Genomic DNA, 18,979 nt, shown 5'->3' with positions numbered 1-18,979 from the left:
TAATAAAATGCAATTGAAGGTGTGTGGACAAAGTTCCTTCATGTTATTCTGCATAAATATTCTCAGCAAATATATATACTTGCATCACTTTTTGAAAACAGTCTCATCCTCATCTGTGCATGAGTTCTTGGCTTTTCAACATCAGAAAAAGACCACTGCCTAACTCTTCTGAATAACCATTTCCTCAGAGACTACTCTTTAAAAAAATATTCAGAGCTTGTGAAGAATGTAGCTGGCTTTCAGAATACTAAGTGTCTTCCAATAATTTGGATTGTTGAATAAAATCCAAACACTGAGTAGCAGCTGCTGGACCACACACCACATGAAAGAAAGAAAGAAAAAATGTTTTTGTTGAGAGATTTCTCAGGAGTTTCATACCATGCAAATCCTTCTGCTTCAGCTAAATCCCTGGAGTATGTAATCCTGATATAGCTAAACTGTTCTTGGATGGTTTACTTCCCAAGGAGCTTACTTTGCTGCATGCTTGGTGTGCAATTAGTTATGAAGAAAGCCCTGTCCCTTTGCAAAGTAGAAAACAGCTTGTGGTATCTCAGCTGACACCTGATCTGCATTTCTTTTTTTTAGAAATAAAATTCATTGAAATATTACACAGATACTTTGAGGAGATAGGAAACATAACAAGAACTTCAGATTGTTTCTATTAGATTACACTGAGTGTTCATTTCCCACTGTATCTTGGAAAAGCAGGAATATAATAGTAAGGGAAGAGTCCAGTGATGCTTCCTCAGTTTCTTGAATTTCCTGAGCCTCAACAGCAGAGACAGGTCTGTGGTTAATTAATGGTCTCTTTCATTAATGTTTTCAATTGCTTTGAAAACCCATTGATATTTTGGCATCTGCTACATTTTGTGGCAATTAATTTTAGCCAGGAAATGAACCTCTTCAGTTCTCTTTAATGACTACAAACTTAGAGAAAATTCAAACTTTTCTGGATTGGATCCTTAGGCTTCATGTGGAAAGCTTTTTGCTTTCCTCTTCCTCAAAATTTATATATTGACACTCACTCATCTGTCTCACTGGTATGAGTCATTCTACAGTTAATTTTATTAACATTTGTTAGTGAGACCTGTTGATTCAATAGCATGTGGTAATCTGAACTGATGACATTTAGGTAAGGTGTTACTCATTTCTTGATTTTCTTTTTAATTAGAACTTGTTCATGACAGCTAAAGTTGTATGAGCTTTTAGTACATGGTACTGCATGCAAAACATTTCCTCTTGCTGGCCAGTTTCTAAGAGCCATTGATGAATTCTACATATTAGTGGAGAGAGAGAAATTGTGAAAGATTATTGCTTTAAATTTTTACATGAACTGTATTTTTTATTAGAAGTTGAGCTTGTGGAAATACTATGCTACCACCTATATTTTTCTGAGTTTCTGGTATCTTTGTTCAATATACTTTTAGTATTAGAGATGTGTCAGAACATTTTATGCATTATACCTCTCATTTGAATTTTATAGCTGCACGTGTCTAGTATGGCTTAGTCAAAGATCTTACTGGAATAAAGAATTTGCAGAATTGACAGAATTGACAGAATCACTCAGTTGGAAGAGACCTTCAAGACCATAGAATCCAACCCAGCCCTAGCACCTCTAAACCACGGCACCAAGTGATAATCTGATCATAACCATCACTCCCTGTCTCCCTGCAATGCTGGGGTAAGAGGTGGAGTTGGGAAGAGGGGTGGGGCAGAAGAAAAGTGGTTTTGAGATCTTATTTTATTTTTAATTGTCCTGATTATCCTGATTCTGTTAATAATATATTCAATTAATAGATCTATTTTGAGTCTGTTTTGCTGCTGATGGTATTTGGTGAGTGATCTCTGCCTGTCCTCCTCTCAACCCATGAACTCTCTGGTATATTTTCTCTCCCCTGTCCACCTGTGGAGAGGAGCAATAGAGAGGCTTTGGTGGGTGCCTGGCATCCAGCTAGGGTCATCCCAGCTGGTTTCTCTTTTCCAGTGCAGCTGGATTGAGATCACAGCAGCTGATGGCATCTTCCCTTTCTCATGGGGACCTGCAGCTCAGCCTAAACTAGGCTGTGGGAGATGGGGCTAAACTCCTTCTTGCTGTGTCTCATTTAGGCCTACAATTCCCTGCCCCCAATTCTACAGAAATCCTCCATTCCAGCATCCTTATGAAACTCCCCCATCTGCAAAAAAAAACCAAAACCAAACCAACCAAACAGACAAAATCAAACCAAAAAACCCCCAAACCAAACAAAAATAAACCCCCAAAACTAAAACAAACAAAAATCCACCAAACAAACAAACAAAAAATCAAAACCAAACCAACCCAAACCAAACCAAAACAAACAAACAAAACCCAAAAAACCAAAAACAAACAAACCCCACAAACACCTTCAGAATGTGAGAGCAAGGAAGAAAGATAATAACCCCAAGTTTACTCAAGATGTACTATGTGCCAGTCCTGGGCTCTAGTTCTTGATCTGTACTGCTCATCCATTTTTCCTAGTGGCTGAGCATAGCTTGCACTTCCCACCAATCAAGTTAGCAAAGGAGCCCCCCACAATGCAGCTATCCTGCCCTTCTGAACTTGGAATTTTTGCAGTCTTCACCAAATTATGTGATAGTTTAATCAATAGAGTTTGAATATACCTTTTACATGTCCCACATTGGCTCGTTGGTTTTTAAGTAGTGCCTAAGAAACTAAGTGAGAAATTACAGAATTGTCTTCCTATCTGGAAGACAGCGTACCTGCATCTCTCATCTTGATTGCTGGAATGAATCCTGATAATGGTTTAAAGAGCAGCACTCTACCCTCCCACATCAGAAGTCCTTTAAAAAGAACAGGCTGTGCTGCCTTTTCATTTTTTGTTTTGTCTATCCTGGGAAGGGGAGCAGAGGGCATACAGCGAACATTTTTACAATTTGTTCATTGTTTAGGATGGAGGATGATACATTCTGAGCAGTGCTTTGGGATAGGCACATGAGAAAACCAGGAGACTGTAAATTTAAAAAATTAGTCACAGTTATTGACAGTAGAGGTACCTCTAACAGTCTTTAAATCTGCCTTTTGTATTTTGTTTGTAATTTCATATTTTCAGTATTACACCTCAGTTTGTTTTGGGGGTGGTCAACCCAATCGTTATGTTAGTCAATATTTTGTCAGTGGTGGCATTTTTGTTTACTTCTGTGCCAATGAATGACACAAGATTCTGTAAAATATCTGCATTCATAGATGATTATTGGTGCCAAGTTGCACAGGTCTGTCTAGTAGCGTGACTTTAATCCATTTAATGCACACTTCATTGATGTTGTGTGGTGGCATTAATTGTGGCAGGCAGTAGTAAGACAAATGCCTTACAAAAGCCTGCTTAACCAAACCAAAAAAAATTAATTATTCCCACACATGTATTTGAGATTATTAGAAAATCGTATTTTTTGTCATAATTAACTGAATCCTGTCTTGGTTTAGTACATTTTGTCTAGGTCTGATTGCCTAAAGATTACCTGTGCTAGAGACACCTGGATAGTCTCACAACTCTTTTAAGATCAGTTTGCTGGAATTTTTAGGTATGTTACTCAGGCCTGCTGATTTGAAGCAATTATTCCCCATACAAGCATTGGTTTTTTTAAAATATCTTTCTCAGCTCTAAACTGAGAACTTCATAATCTTCATGTGAAAGAACTTCCTCTAGTTTAATTTCAAAAACAGAACAGGGATTTATTTATTGTACACTCCTTCATTTCCTTTTCCTGTCTCATTATTAATGGCATTATCATTTCTAGTTATGAGCTTGTATTATTGCTGGGATTTCATTTGTTCCTACTATACTTTTTAAAAGCTTCCCTTTATATGTTTCTGAGAGACATGTTATTAGCCTCTCTTATCAATTATGTTCACTTCATAAAATATATTGGTTATTATCTGTTTATTTCTGTTCCCTTTTGTTCCATCCTGTTGGATTTCTCCCATTTGCAGTAGCTTCTTTCAATTCACCCCTCCAAAAAAAAGCATCTAGGGACAAAGTTTCTTCTCTCTTGACCATGAACTCATCGATATCTTGCTATATAACAAACCTTTTTGAAATCTAAATTATTTTTCCTAGTTGACTCTGTTGTCTTTTGACTCCTTCAAAAATACCAGACCTGTATAGTCCAGATTGGCCACAATAAATGTAATCATCACAATTTTGGTCTCTATACAAGCACTTTCTTCCAGCCCAGTGATTTATTTACCTTTACATCCCACAATATAACTGAATATAAATTCACTTTATAATGTCTTCTGAATTATAGTATTTTAAATTTGGGGGTTTTGGTAACTTTAGTGATCTTTTACAACTGATAGAAGGAAACCTTTAGAGTCCATGTCCCCATGCTACCACCTACCAGCCTACCTCATGCTGCTTCAATTTAATGCTCCCTTGGCTGTGCCATGTAGTCCTTATATATAAAAAAAAATCCCCTCATAGTTGTAGGATTATTGTAATTATTACTCAAATTATTACATTATTAGTGGACAGTGTTGGCAAAGCTGAAGTGCACACAGAGGAATGAGCAATGCCACTGTAGCAGTAGGGTAGTGCCCTCTCCTCTGCCCTCCTTCCCCACCCAACCCTGCTCCTGTGGGAGCAGTGGGGTGCAGAGCTGCCTCTGAGGGGTAAGCAGACCCCATTGTTCCCCATGAGCTTGTGTGCACACAGAATGGTGATCTCTGTAAATACAAACCACTCCTAATGAGTAAATAATGCAACTAACCTAAAAACATTTAAAAATTGGGAGGTCTTATCTGCTGCAAGATCTGTGAACTCAATTATCTATGGTTAGTCTACCTGAGGTCACTGTGTGTAGCTTCACAAGAAAGCCTTAGAACATTTTTTATTGTCAAAGTAATATGAAGTTTTCCTTTCAAACAAGTGAGGCTTTATTTGTTGTATACAAGCAGGAAATAAATGCCATTCTGGCATATTTATTTGTTTTATGCCAGACCTTTGAGCAAAAGCTATTAGTGATTTGGAACCAAATGTTCTTTGTCTTTGGCCTGAAGCAGGGGAACATGATGATCTTGAAGTCCAAAATTACATTACTGTAATCTAAATCAGAATTTTGATGATGTTGAGTAAACAAATTATAACATGTAAGCTAAGATTAGTATGTGACAGTATGGGCAGTGGTATGGGAACATAGCCCATTCATTTTTCCCCTGCAGCCTTGGGGGAATAGCCTTTGCTTGAAAAAATACACCACGCCAATATTCAGCTGGCTATAATTTTGGATTTAATATGGTCCTGCATTTTTAGGTGTTGCCTGAGTTTCATTTCAAAGCATTCCTGTAGGAGCAAGAAAATTAGGATGATTCAGCCTTTGTTGTTTTAGCAGCTCCTCATGGATCCTGGAACTTGATTACAGCAAGCGGAGAGCAGGCATGGTCTTTCACAAGATCACAGAATACCAGCTTGGAAGGGACCTCAAGGATAGTCTGGTCCAACCTTTCTTGGCAAAAAACACAGTCTAGACAAGATGGCCCAACAGTCTGTCCAGCTGAATCTGCTACTTCCTTGGGGAGGTTATTCCAATGGCTGTTTATCCTCATTGTGAAAAATGTTCCTCTTGTGCTGTTACAGTCCAGTTCTTAAAATTATTGGAAATGTCTCTGCCCAAATTAGGGCGCAAAGGAGGTCATAGCCAAAGTCATTAGTACAGATCTTATTTAATAATAAATAATGAGAGAGAGAGAGAACAAGAGAGAGAAAAAGAAATAGAAAGTAACAGAAAAGAGGAAGGGGGAACAGAAAGATAGTGACAGAAACAGATTAAAGAAAATATCACCACTCCGTGGATCCCACTCTGGATCCCACCTGGGCATCCTAATCCTCTCCAGTTGGTCTTCTTGGTGGTGAGGGTCCCCCAGAAAACAAAGAATGCAATTCATTAATATATGTTCAGGCCAGATAGGAATGCCCAGGTTCCTCCCCTGTAGGTGGGATGGGGGGAGCAAGCTTGATACCGTCCCTGGAGCAGTCTCTGGATCTGTTGCATCATTTTGCATCACATGCAGTCCTGTGGAGCAAGGCCTCAGGAGTAGGTCTGGGGAGCACTTCAGAGGGTGTTTGATGGAGGATGACACCCCCTCATCTGTTTCTCACTTGAATGTCGCTTCTCACTTGAATGTCACTTCTCACATGAATTTCACTTCTCACATGGATGTAGCCTTCCTGGGGTTGGGGGTTTCATAGATAAGCCAGTTTGTGTAAGGGAGGTGGTTAACCTGGCCTCTGTGGGCTGTGGCCTACCCCGCCACAACCCCAGCCAGGGATGATTTTCTTCTGGGTCTGGCTTTCTTGTGGATGCGTTCCTTTCCCCTAGCCTTGTTTACCTCTCCCTAGACAGATGATTGAACAATAGTGTTCCCTTTATCTTATCGAGGCAGTTTAGCTCACAATCCTAAGTTCCAGCCTTCAGGGAGGGTTGGGCCATAGCGATTGTAGCCTCTTTATACAGTTTTTGTTACAATGGGCCGAAATCCTTTAGAACAATATTTAAGGCATGAACTATTGCTGAAGAAAGCTGGAGAAAGATGGTCTTCTCAGACATCCCAGCTAGCTATCCAGCACCGCTAGCAGTATGGGAGCACTATCCCGATCTCCGTGGTTCGGGACAGCACCTAAGGAAAACGCTCTGTGCTACGACAGCAGCGCTGCCTTGTGGTAGGACGTGGCTTGGCTTATGCCTACAGTCAGCAGGAAAAGAGAGAGCGCTCTCCAGCGGTGGTGAATCAGATTTATTGAGTCACAGGGGAACCAACAGCCAAAGAGAGTTTCTGTGGGTGGGGGTGGGTGGGGGGTGGGGTGTTAGGGGTTGCAGCAGCTTATAAGGAGGGAAACAGGGGAGGAGTCAGTCCTTGGACGAATAGAGTTTCAGAGGGGAGTGGGATACAAAAGATTGACTTAGGGAGAACACCAATGGGGATAACTTGAGGGTGGGGCTCCAGCCCCTGAACCAATTACTCGATGCTCTAGCTGGAAGTTTCTAGAGAGTTCTAGAGAGAAGGGTGGGAGCGCCGAGTGACAGACAGGGCACCGGGGAGGGATTTGAGAAAGGATACCTTAGTCTCCAAGGCAACTGGGGAGGAGTTGGGATAACTGGCCGCGCAAGGGAGGGAGGGGAGAACCAGGGCAGAACCATTACATGATAGGGGCGAACAGAACAGTCCAGCTTATACAGACACAACACAACACATTTCAGTCTCTGACATGTGCCCTACTGTGCCCTACTGTGTCCCCAGAAGTAACCTGTTACCCCTCATCTTTTCCATGAGATTCCTTGGAAAAACAGGGTCTCTATCTTTTCTATAGCCATCCTTTAAATACTGGAACATGGTGCTAAGATCTCCTTTAAGCTCTCCTGAGGGAACCTTCTCTTCTTGAGGCTTTCTTGAGGCTCAGCCTTTCCTCACACCAAGCTTTGCAGTTCTTTTGTAGCCCCTTATCTGGATGGTCTTTAGCCTGTCCACATCTTCTTGTGTAGCACAGATTGAAACTGAACATGGTATTCCATGATGCGGCCTGACAAGCACGAAGTAGAGTGGGATAATGACTGTTTTATAATGTCATAAGGGCTGGTGAAGCCCTTGATGCAGCCCGACTGGGCTGCATCAACAGCTGGGTAGATCCCAGCTTGTGCTGCACTCATGGATTATGCTTTCCCAGGTGCAAAACCTTATGCTTGTCCTTGTTCAACTTCATAACGTTTTTGTTAGCCCAGTCTTCCAGTCCATCCAGGTCTTTCTGCAGGGCGACTCCCCCTTCTGAAACGTCCACTTCCCCAGTCAGTTTGGTGTCACATATGAAAATCTGAAACAGTGTCAGGCACAATATCAATCCCTGAGGGAACTAACTTGTGGCAAGTTGCCAGTTTGAAATATTTACCACTATCCTCTGGGTACAGCCTGGCAGCCAGTTCCCCATCCACTGCACAGATCACTTATCTAGAGCCTCATGTATCCGTGAGTCTTCAGGAGGGACTGTGGGAAACAGCATCAAAAGTGTCAGAAAAAACCAGGTAGACATCCATACTTAATTACTCTTTACTGGCAATGTTCACCACTTGCTCCACATCAACCAAGCAGGTTACTTTGCCCTAGAAGGCAATTGGGTTTGTTAGGTGTGATTTGCCCATAGTGAATTCAAGCTGGCTTTTCCCAGTCATGCATTTCACCTTGTAATAGCACTCTATGCCTTGGACTATCTGCTGATACTCTTAGCATTCGGAAACATATAATCACATAGGCAATTATATGTAGGTGCTTTTATTAAAAGCTCTGGAAATCGGGGGTGTTTTCACCTCAAATCTGATTTCACCATATATTCGAGAGGAACGTGTTTTTATATTTTATTGTTATATAACTTCTATGTTAATTATTAAACTTATATTGTTCTATTGTATACATAGATTTCAGCTAAACATAGCTCTCCTAAGTTTTCAACATAGCTTCTCATGATTCTTCCTATGATTATATAATAATTATATTTCATTACTAAACAATCATCACATCTAACAATTATATCATTTATCATACCACTTACGCAAATGCAGTGGTCTAAGAAAACACAAAGCCCAACATTTTCAGAATCTATCTTTAGCATTTTCCAGGGTCCCATTATCAATACCAATATTACCATTCTAATGAAAGTATCCCTGTAAATCTCCTCAGGCCAACTGTATGGTCAAACTGAGTCTAACCTTTCATCCCTTCTCTACCTGTAGCAAAATGTCAGATAATTGTCGTCTTAAACTGTGTACAAGTCTGTAACTCTTAACCCAGATAATCTGCCTCACATAATGTTATTATATCAATGCAAACAAAAGAGGATACCTTGGGGTAGCCATGAGAAAAGAAGGAGTCATCCAGGTCTCTAATGCTTATTCTTGTGGGATTTTCTTCTGCTCTGTCTTCACATTGTAACATCAGAAATCCTTCTTTTGTTATCTTTAGGTATTGCATTAATTGCCATGTTGCATTCACCATCACTTTAACCATGATACCATTTCTCCTGTATCCATGTATGGATAAAATTTAATTTTCTGCTGTTTTCTGGCTTTGATACAAATAAAACTGATCCGTTAACTCATCATCATTTCAGTCCCCAAAACCGGCTTGTGGGATGCAGATAAGTTAAAGAGAGACTCTCCAACGCTGAAAGATGCATGTACAATTAAGTGTCTTCTTTATTCAATGGCTGTCTTCTTTTGTGTGGAATATAGCCTATTATCATTTATATGGATATTTTATGTAGCTTTACAGTTAGATGGAAGAGTAAGTATCCCTTTCTTGCCCAGACTGTCTGTGACATCCCTTGGTTAAAGTATTTTGAATACTAATTAGGTTTTCACTGCCCCCCTCAGTAGCATCTGCTAGAAGTTAGCTCCCATCCAGTAACCACCTTGAAGTTACCATAGATCTTGCTAATTATCTGTTTCCCCATAATTCCAATGGGTAAGAACCTGTCCAATTTGTGACAAAGAGGCTTAAATTATGCAGTAAATGCCCTGGATTCTCTAACTTTCTAACAGCAAACTGTAAATACTGCAGCTTCAGGTGAATTTTAAAGAATGAGATTATTATTGCATTCAACTGCAATAATAAATGTATAAAATGAATAATCCATGAAAGAAATCCCTTGCATTATTTGCCACAGTAAATTAAGCTTGTTTTACCCTGCACCTACATTTCTGCTCTGCTTCTGAAATGTAAGGGAAATGAAGAGCTGAGAGTGAAAAAATTATCAGGCTCAATGACAGCAGTTATGCTGGCTAGAAGGTAATTTGAGATTTGGGGCATGAAGGAAGCCCTGACAAATTATTTGAGATTCAGGATTCAGAACTTGTGAATGCTTTGGTTTTAAAGACAAGCCAGTAAAAAGCTTCTGTGGTTAACATCTTAAATGGCATGAAAGAAGTGCAGTTTCATCCTGTCTGCAAATGGGAAAACAATGCTGAGCTGCTTGTACTTGTGCTAAAGATTTGGTAGAATTTCACTATCCAGAAAGCAACAGTTTTACAGCCAGATCTAAATGGGGACCATAAATGTTGCATAGCCTCAATTTTAGGATGGAAAGATGTGTTTCAAATAGTTAAGAGGAAAGACCGACAAGAGAGTGTGTCTCAAAGGTGACACTTTCCCTTCCAGTCACACAAGGACAGAGATGGATCAAGATGTCTCCCAGCCCCCAGGGCCAGCTGGTGCTTTTGCCTGAGGGACTGGGGTTCCCACCTCAATTGCTCTCCCAAAGTCACTGCTCCTGTCATCAGGCTGGCAGCAGCCTCAGGATGGAAGGGAGGAAGAAATACTGTCCTCTCTGGTGTAGCAGCACTTGGTGGCTGACTCCCATCACAAAAGTGTGAGGTTCTTTGTTTTCAGTCCACATCAAATAACTGTAGCTGAAACCAGTGGCTCACCACCGTTACTGCCAGATGCAGTGAAATGCCTCTTGTGATTCAGCTCTCCTCTTCCCATCATGCCGATGGGAACAATGAAAAGACGTGTGAAGCACAGAGGGCTGTGTACTCTTCCCAATAAAATGTTTCTGGAGCCACATGCGTCCCAACTATACATGACAATAGAAGCAGTGGTGTCCAGGGAGAACTCTTGATCCAAAGCAATGGTGCTTGCTTCTCTGCTTGTTTTTGTGAGTCCTGATAATTGGTGAGCTCATAGGTCAGACTGCAGGCATGACCTTTAGAGGTGATGCATGGACAGCTTGGCTTTGTGCAGATCTGCTTCTCAGGGTGCAGAAGAGCATGTTGCATTTTGGAGGTATGGCAGTGTCCCTGCTTGGAAAACATTCCTCTCTTTACAAAATCTTAAGTATTTGTCTTTTTTGTTGTTTTGTTCTGTCTTGATTGTATCAACTACACACAAAATTATCCAAATATTTCCATACTGGTTTTTGGCCTTGTCCTGGTTTAGGGCAAATTTGGGAGAGAATCTCCAAAGGGGCCCCTCCAGAAAGCAAACCCACAAAGAATTCCTCGGAGAGAAGTGGAAAGAACCTGTTTATTTAACAGGCACAGCACTCCCCAGCACACAAAAGGAACAATACCAGATGGCACCACTCTTTCACTGCTCTGAAAAAGATGACAAATTCAGAAAGTCTCTCTCGGGGGTGGTCGCTCTGTTATCAGTCCCTCTGGCGCTGGGGCAGCTGCTGCAGGCTGCATGGTGCAGACTCTCGGTGTTCCCAGGTCCCAGTCTGGAGCAGGTTCGAGACGGTCGAAAAAAAGAGAGGAGAAACAATCCAGGAAGAAATTTGGACTGTTTAGCTAAACTAGCTAATGAGCAGAAGCAAAACCAAGTAGAAGCAAAGCAGAAGCAAGAGCGAGAGAGCAAAGCAAAAAGCAAAAGCAAAAAAGCCAAAGCAGCACTATGTACTGCCTGTCTCTGTGTCCCTGATAAGAAAAATCCAAACAAAACTTTCACTCTTCAAAGCCAGTCTTAAAGGCACAGAACATAATATCCCGCAGAAACAAAACATATGAATGGGGAAACAAGCATCATAAAGTCACCCTAGGACAGGCCTGCCCTCCAAGACTCACTGAGGAGATGTTTGGAGCCCAGCTACATCCATACTTAATTACCCTTTACTGGCATTGATGACATAAATAGAAAAAAGGACTGTCATGTTTAGGACTGCCTTCTAGCACTCTTATTCTGTTGAAGTATTAGCTGATACAGGAACAGATGTATAAATTGCCTGGGCTGTCTGGTACCGGGATCTTTTCCACAGGGACATGTTATGATCCAGCTGCACTCACAATTGGTGAGGATTAATGCTCCAAATACTTTTGTTCTTCTTCTCAGTTCTACTCTACATTAAATACTTGACTTGAAGATGGCATACTCCTCTGCTTGAATGATAGCTAAAATGGAGGACTACAAGTCCTCTGCAAGTGAATAAGGAGAGACAGTAGAAATGTCTGAAATAATACCCATGGTGAGAAGATTCATTTATTTCTTTCTAGCAGTTCACAGTATTATTGGCTTGTTCCTTTGTACTAAATCTTTTCCACTTCTTTTTCTGGTATATAAATGTAATTTGCATCGTATCTTTTTCCCAGGAGGCAGATGCTAGAAATTCCTTAGGAGCTGATTAATATTTTTCTCACTGAGTTCACATTTGTCATATAATGATTTGTGAGTAGCCTTACTTGTTTGAAATACTAATGCTAGAAGTTTGGTTTAATTGACTAAGCCCTGTATTTTCTATAAACTTCATGAATTCTTTCCTAATTTCTTTCATTACAGTGGCCTGCAAAGAAGTGGGTCAGCAATCATCATTAAAATGTAATTTATATTTTGTGTAACTTCATTCTCCAAACCTGCAAGATGGAATTTTTATGCTAACTTCTGCAAAAGTGACAAGACTTTCACAGAAAAGAAGTATATGCTGAAAACACAAAGAATTGTGGTTAACTTTGACTCCAGTCAAAGGAGCTTTATAATGGAACCATACCTATTGATCTAATATTTGTGATGCTTTCCCATTATCCATGCAATCCAAGACTCCTCTCTAAATCACTTAATTCAGGTCCTTTTAGGACTTCCTTTGCATCACTGGGCAGAGGCATACCTTTTATACAATTGCACCTCTTTGTATATTACCTACTAATTAGTGCCCTTGGACATAGTTTCTCTGCTTTGCACTAACTAATCAGGCAGAGTCCAGCCTATTAGCCATTAGTGCATTGGTGAATATCTCAATGTCAATATAGAACAAGTAGACAGGGCTTTGAGAGGCAAAATCAAATTTGTCTTCGTTAGGTTTCAAGTCAGATGAAGATAGGCTTCTATTGATTTTGAAATTTACTGGGATGCCAGGAAACTTAACAGAGCTACAAGTCAACCCCTTACTCTGTTTAATGCTTCTGTAAGGCTTTTTGTCCTGCTCTTTTTAGTCATCTACGATTTCCTCACATGTTCCTTCACATTTATTTCTGTTAAACTTTCCTAGCTGTTTTTCACCCAGGGTCTGAACTGCTTGAATATCAGCAGTTAATCTTAGTATACAGTGTGAGCTTTTAAAACTACTCTATCCATCAGTTTTGCATAGATAGGAGTAATTAATTGCAAATTAAAAACACTTTGTGCTTACACCTCGGTGATATACCCTGTTTAACACCCATCAAAATACCCTTCTAAGTGCAGGAAATGGTGATTTCTTCAGTTTTGCTGAAGGTTGAGGGTGGTAATGGAACAGTAAGGATCAGGAAGGATTTTAAGCTGATAAAATCCAAAAATCTTCCTAAACCTAGAGAGAACTTGCTGAAAACAACACAATACTGCAATTCAAGTAGTCTCTGTGTAAGTATACCTTGGGTTAACTAAAGTATTTTTAAAATTATTTACATTGGTGCAAATTATTATTGGCGTATAAGCCAGATGTCTCACTGCCCAGACCCTTAGAAGCAGATATTCTCATAGCAGCAGAATTGCATGTTTCATAAAAGAGATATGTTCCTTCTTTGCTGTCAGAAACACAGTAGATCTTAGTGTGTCTTGACCTAATGGCTGTCACATTCTCATAGGAAAAGAGAAACCTGCACAACTTTTCCTTCTGTCCAAGGGGATTCAGATCTCCTTCAAATCTCAGGATTTATTGGGCCAGAGAAAAGGATGAAGAAGGAACACACCTGTATCCTAAAATTACCTGTGCTTCTTCAGGAGTGAAGAGGCCAACATTCTAATCACTGCTCCGGGACCATGACTTTTTAATAGAAAATTGAAAAGAAGTGCTGGGAATGGTGCTTTTGGGTTGGGAAAAGTGAGGTTGAAATACCTCAGGTCTCCTCATTTGTGGGCAGATATGGCTGGACATGATGCCTTCCTCTTTCTCTACTCTCAGCTGTCATACTTTTGCAGGAGGAAATGAGCCATGCTTGGTGCTATTAAAAACAACAAGTGTGTGTCTGTCCTGAAGAGCTGGCTGTGGGCTCCCAGGTGAAACAGAGGTAGGGAGCTCATGGCCCAGTACTGCAGCATGACACTCAGCTCCCTTACCTTCCATGGGAAGCTTCAAGTTCAGTGTCCTGGCTCTTTGGACTTGTCACTTTGTGTCACTTAAGTCCTGGGCATCCTACTTCTCTAATCAGTGCTTCTCCTCTTACTCTGCTGAACTCTGTGCTCATTTGTCATAGAATCTACATGGGATTACAATTTTTCACAGTTTAATCATTCCTGTTCAATGTTATCTTTTCACTGGTATGGTCTGGTATACAGCATTGTGCAAAAGCCAGGGGTACTGGAGCAAAAACCCATAGTTCTCTACAGTGTATGAGGTATCCCACCTACACATATCCAGAGTCTCTCTCTCTCTCCTGCTCCAAATTTCCTTTTGCAGGAATTTAACATTTTTTTGAAGAGTTCCTCCTTCTTTATGTCAGTCAGGTCTGGGATTTCTTTCAACCCAATGTTATTTCTTCTCCCTCAATTCTCCAAATTATCTATTTTTCAGGTCTTTGCTTTCAAGATCCCGAAGTCTCTTATCTCTATCGGTAACTGTATCTGAATGCCTGTTTAAGCCTGCCTCAACTTCAGTCACTCTACCTTTTATTGTAATTCCCTGAAAGAGGCTTGCATCAAAGCTTCCATTGATGTTAGCTCAGACAGTAATTCTCTAATGTCTGCCAATCTTCCTCTGTTGTACTTTGTTTGCAGCACAACCCTGGGCCTCCGGGACCTCCCGGGGTCCCAGTGCTCCTCTTTGGCTGCCTGCAAAGGCATCCTTAATACCAGAATTGCACCTCTGTACAACTGTGCAAAAGGGATCACCAAATATTTTAGGAGGGGCTTTGGAGTAGCTTGCATTTTCTCAAAATAATTGAAAATGACATACTGATGGCTGCTTTGAATAACTGCTACAGCCTTCAAGACATGCCTATTGCTCCAAATAGCCTCTGCTATCCACTTTTTCTCTTATATTCCTACACTCTTCAGACTGCAGCAAAGGGTAAAATTAGCCTCTCCAATCCAATTTGGGACACATCACTCATGACTGCACCTTCATGACACTTTAACATGCAGATAATATAGAATTACTTAGGAAAATGTGTCATAAGTCCCAACCCCACTTACCATGTAAAAATGGTTGCCTAGCCTCAGATCTACATGTTCAAGCTCCTCCTTCTGCCAAAAAGCAAATTCCTGCGATTAAGCATATTACTCAATGGTGCCTTTCCTGCCATATGAATATGGCAAGGGGCCTAACCCTGAGTTTATTTGAAGATGGTCTGTGCCTTCTTCCTAGTTGTCATGATGCTAATGCAGAGAAGAAGAAATACCTTCTTTTTCTTCCTCTCCCCTTTCTACACCATGTTCTAACTACCACTGCAAAAGTCACTTGTTATATCCTTGAACTACTTGTGGTCAGCCTGAAATAGTTCTCTCCTCAGCTTCTTTTACAGCCAGTACCTGTCCAGACTGAAATCAAATACTCCATCCAGTGATGAGGCTGCCTGATGTGCCCTCCCTGGCCAAGTGAAAAAGTTTACATCTAGTTATCCAGTGCCGCAGTGCTCAGGAAAACATGCTGTAAGATGAGTGAATAGGAAATTCTGAGGAGATGAATCCTAAACACTGTTGTCCTCTGGACCTCTCATGCTTTTGTGTGAGCTACACAGAGCTCAGAGGGGATTAATTTCCCAAAACACTTATCTGTAAGTAGATATTCACAGCGTGCAAGAGGACACCACAGGACCTGCTGTTAAAACCATGCTGGAAAATATCACAGTTGTTATCTGCTGTAAATTTGCCCTTTGGTAACCAGCCCCCTTGCACTGAAGCAACTCTGACACCAAGGATACAAAGCCCAGGAACGCACCCAGGTAGGGCAGAGAAACTTGTAACTCCCCACACTGTGCTTTGTGTGAGAGCCCAAACTCACACACAGATCTCAGCTCACACAGCTTTTTGGGTGGCTTAACAGCTTAGCTATGCTCACTAAAAACACAGCAAAGCAGGCAACAGTCCCCTTTGACCTGGTGGAAACACCATGTGCTTCATCCCAGCCCTGACTGTGGCTGTGAAGGCTCTTGCTTTCCCCTGGGAGTGTGCCTGTAAGAGTACTGCAATGAATCCTACAGCTGCTGTGTTCCCTGTCACAGGAACTGTAGACACTGCCTAAAGGAGAGAATTCTGCACAGGTGATATTATTCCCCTCTAAAGTAAAACAGGGAAACCCCTTATCCCTTTCTCTGGAGATAAAAAAATCAATCAGCAATCCTCAACCTCCAAGAGCAGAAATGTATGAAACTGTTTTCCTTTGCTTTAATCTACAGGGCATTCTGCTCTTCCTTTTTTTTTTTTTTTTTTCAGTTTTCTCCTGGTCCAAAATCTCATAACCCTGATTTAGGTGCTAATACACTGCAGTGAGTTCCAATCCCCAGGCAGCTTCATCATCTCCAAGCTGTGCAGGCTTAAACCCTTAACCTGTCATAATATCATGATTAAGATCCATCATACATTTGAACGGTTTGAAAGCCCATGTCTGCTTCCTCACCAGACACTCTCACTCTCCAGTGAAAGGCAAAATCAATTGCACCCCACAGGAAATAGAGGAAAGCCAAGTGGGTATTTTAGACAGCCATTTGCAGCATTATAGCCCAGCTCCCTGGCCCAGTGTATTCTAAACTTCTACTCTTCACAGCCTTGCTGGTCTTTGTGGATTAAACAGAATAATAATCTCCATCACACTGCTGATATTCCCAAGTGACTTTAAATGACCATAAACTTACATTGGAGTATTAAATATGTCTTATGACTTTTAGATCAAAATGTAGCACTTTGCACTACTTTTGTAAGTCATAGGTCTTCCCAATGCATTATTTGTGATTTGGGTACTACTAAAACAGCCCCATTTCTAACAGCAATCATAAGGATTGAATAGCTACATAGTGTCTAGTTTGAGAAGGTAAGTGATGGTGATCCCATGAAATCTCACTAGGAATGTTATGGGTAGCACTGCCCTGCTCGCAGAAAGGACTTCTTGCTTTGTGCCCTGCAGTCTCAGAGCGTGTATTCATTCATATGTGTGCAGTTACCTCCCACTTCACTTTACAGTAGAGTAAAAATTTGAACTGGATGCTCAATGCCAGAAAACTTCTTAAATCGAATCAAAATAGGAAAGCCATGCTTCTGCACATCTCCACAGATGGTAGATATGCTAAAACAGAGTATTTACAGCAGCCAAACTAAAATAATTTTATATGTAAAAAGCCTCTTTCCCCCAGTTCACACATTAGTCCAATTTCTATCTTGTCTTTAGTGCTCAGGAAGAAAAGAACTCTTATTGTTTAGTGACATTTCTGAATATTTGTAGTTCTGTGGTAGTAACCTTTTGTTTGGTAGATAGCAGAGTTTGCACTGTATGTTGAGTATGTCATTAAACATTTGCCTGAAGACTTGAGTGTTAGCATCAGTGACAGAGTTTCCTAAACATGTCACACATTTCTTTGGCTGTCATGAAAAATTATAGCTACTGTGACTCACACTTTAATAGCAGCTATTTGTGATACTTTAACCTAATGTACAGCCCCACAGGAGAAACAAGAGACACAATAAAGCGTCTGCCACCGACTTGCTTGAACGGAGGGATTCCAAGCATTATTAGGATGCCAAATTAAAGAGAAAAGGCTCTTGTGTCAAATGTCAAAGGGTCTTGGTCTTTGTTAACTTTACTGTAATTTATGTCTTATCCCTGAAAGCGTATAAAGAAGAAATAAAACAAATATTCCTTTGCTCTCTGGTGTCTCTTTCTCTGTACTTAGCTGCATAAGTTCTTGTGATAGAAAGGGTTAAATATTTTTATAAAAACCCACACAAACATGAAACTTTTTAACAACTAAATATATAATGGAAATATGTACTACCTTCTAGTGTATCTTATTTTTTCAATATAAATTTTAAAAAGTTAAAAAACCAATTGAACCATATGGGTGTTGTGGGTGCCAAATGGAAAAAATACATTTGTGATGTATTCCTCCATATTTTCTCTAAAACATATTGCTCTTTTCTGAAAGAGAAAGCCAAAGAAATGAATATTTCAGGTGTCTGTAACATGGAAACTGTTCTCTTCCTGTTTATCTGCAATCTTTCCCTATTTCTGTCAAAACTTCTTCTGCCATTCTAACATACATCAGGAAACTTTATTACTGTCCTAATTAGTCCATGTCTAAATGAGAATAGAAACACTTGCCTCCTTCTAAGTTAAATTCGGCCTTTTTTGGAAATGTGTTAAGAACTTGAAGAGAAGATAAAATAGGGCACAAGTGCACAAATTGGTTTCTATAAATTCAGAGATTTAACCCACATGATTAGGATGACAATGCCAAAAGCCAACCCTGGAGGAAACACAAACAATTGTCACTGATAACAGCCAGCTAACAGATTTTCCCCTGATGGACCTCTTGAAATCTATTCTAAGAGCAAAGATTAATACATCATTCTGCACCAATATCATCAGCCACCTAGAAATTTTCACCCTGGAGTAAAAGAACTCTTTAGGCTTTATAACAAAGGACAAAACTCTGCAATCCTGTGTCTGGCTTCACTGTATATCATTTTATTACCTCACAGGAAAAAAAATCCATGAAAAAAATCCATGAAATGTGATGTTGTTTTTGCTTGTCCTCACGGACATCCAGTAAATCAGGCCACCGTACAGCAGCTATGTTCACATTTCAACATAAAACCCTGATATCACCTAAGCAGCTTTGTGAAATATGTTCTCAATAAACAGGACTGAAAAGTGAAGCTGTTATATGAATTAAAGAACAAAACATTCTTAAGGAAGTTTGGATTCCCTTTTCAGCCTTTATCATCCAACATATTGTATCTGTTTGGGTGGTACCTGCAAGTTTATAAAATTTTATCAGATATTTGTTGATTGCACCATTTGAGCAAGGCAAACCTAATCATGATTTTCAGGAAATGAGAAGT

The sequence above is a fragment of the Camarhynchus parvulus genome, chromosome 1A (assembly GCF_901933205.1).
Source record: "Camarhynchus parvulus chromosome 1A, STF_HiC, whole genome shotgun sequence".
NCBI lineage: Eukaryota > Metazoa > Chordata > Aves > Passeriformes > Thraupidae > Camarhynchus > Camarhynchus parvulus.
This window is presented reverse-complemented; position numbering follows the sequence as displayed.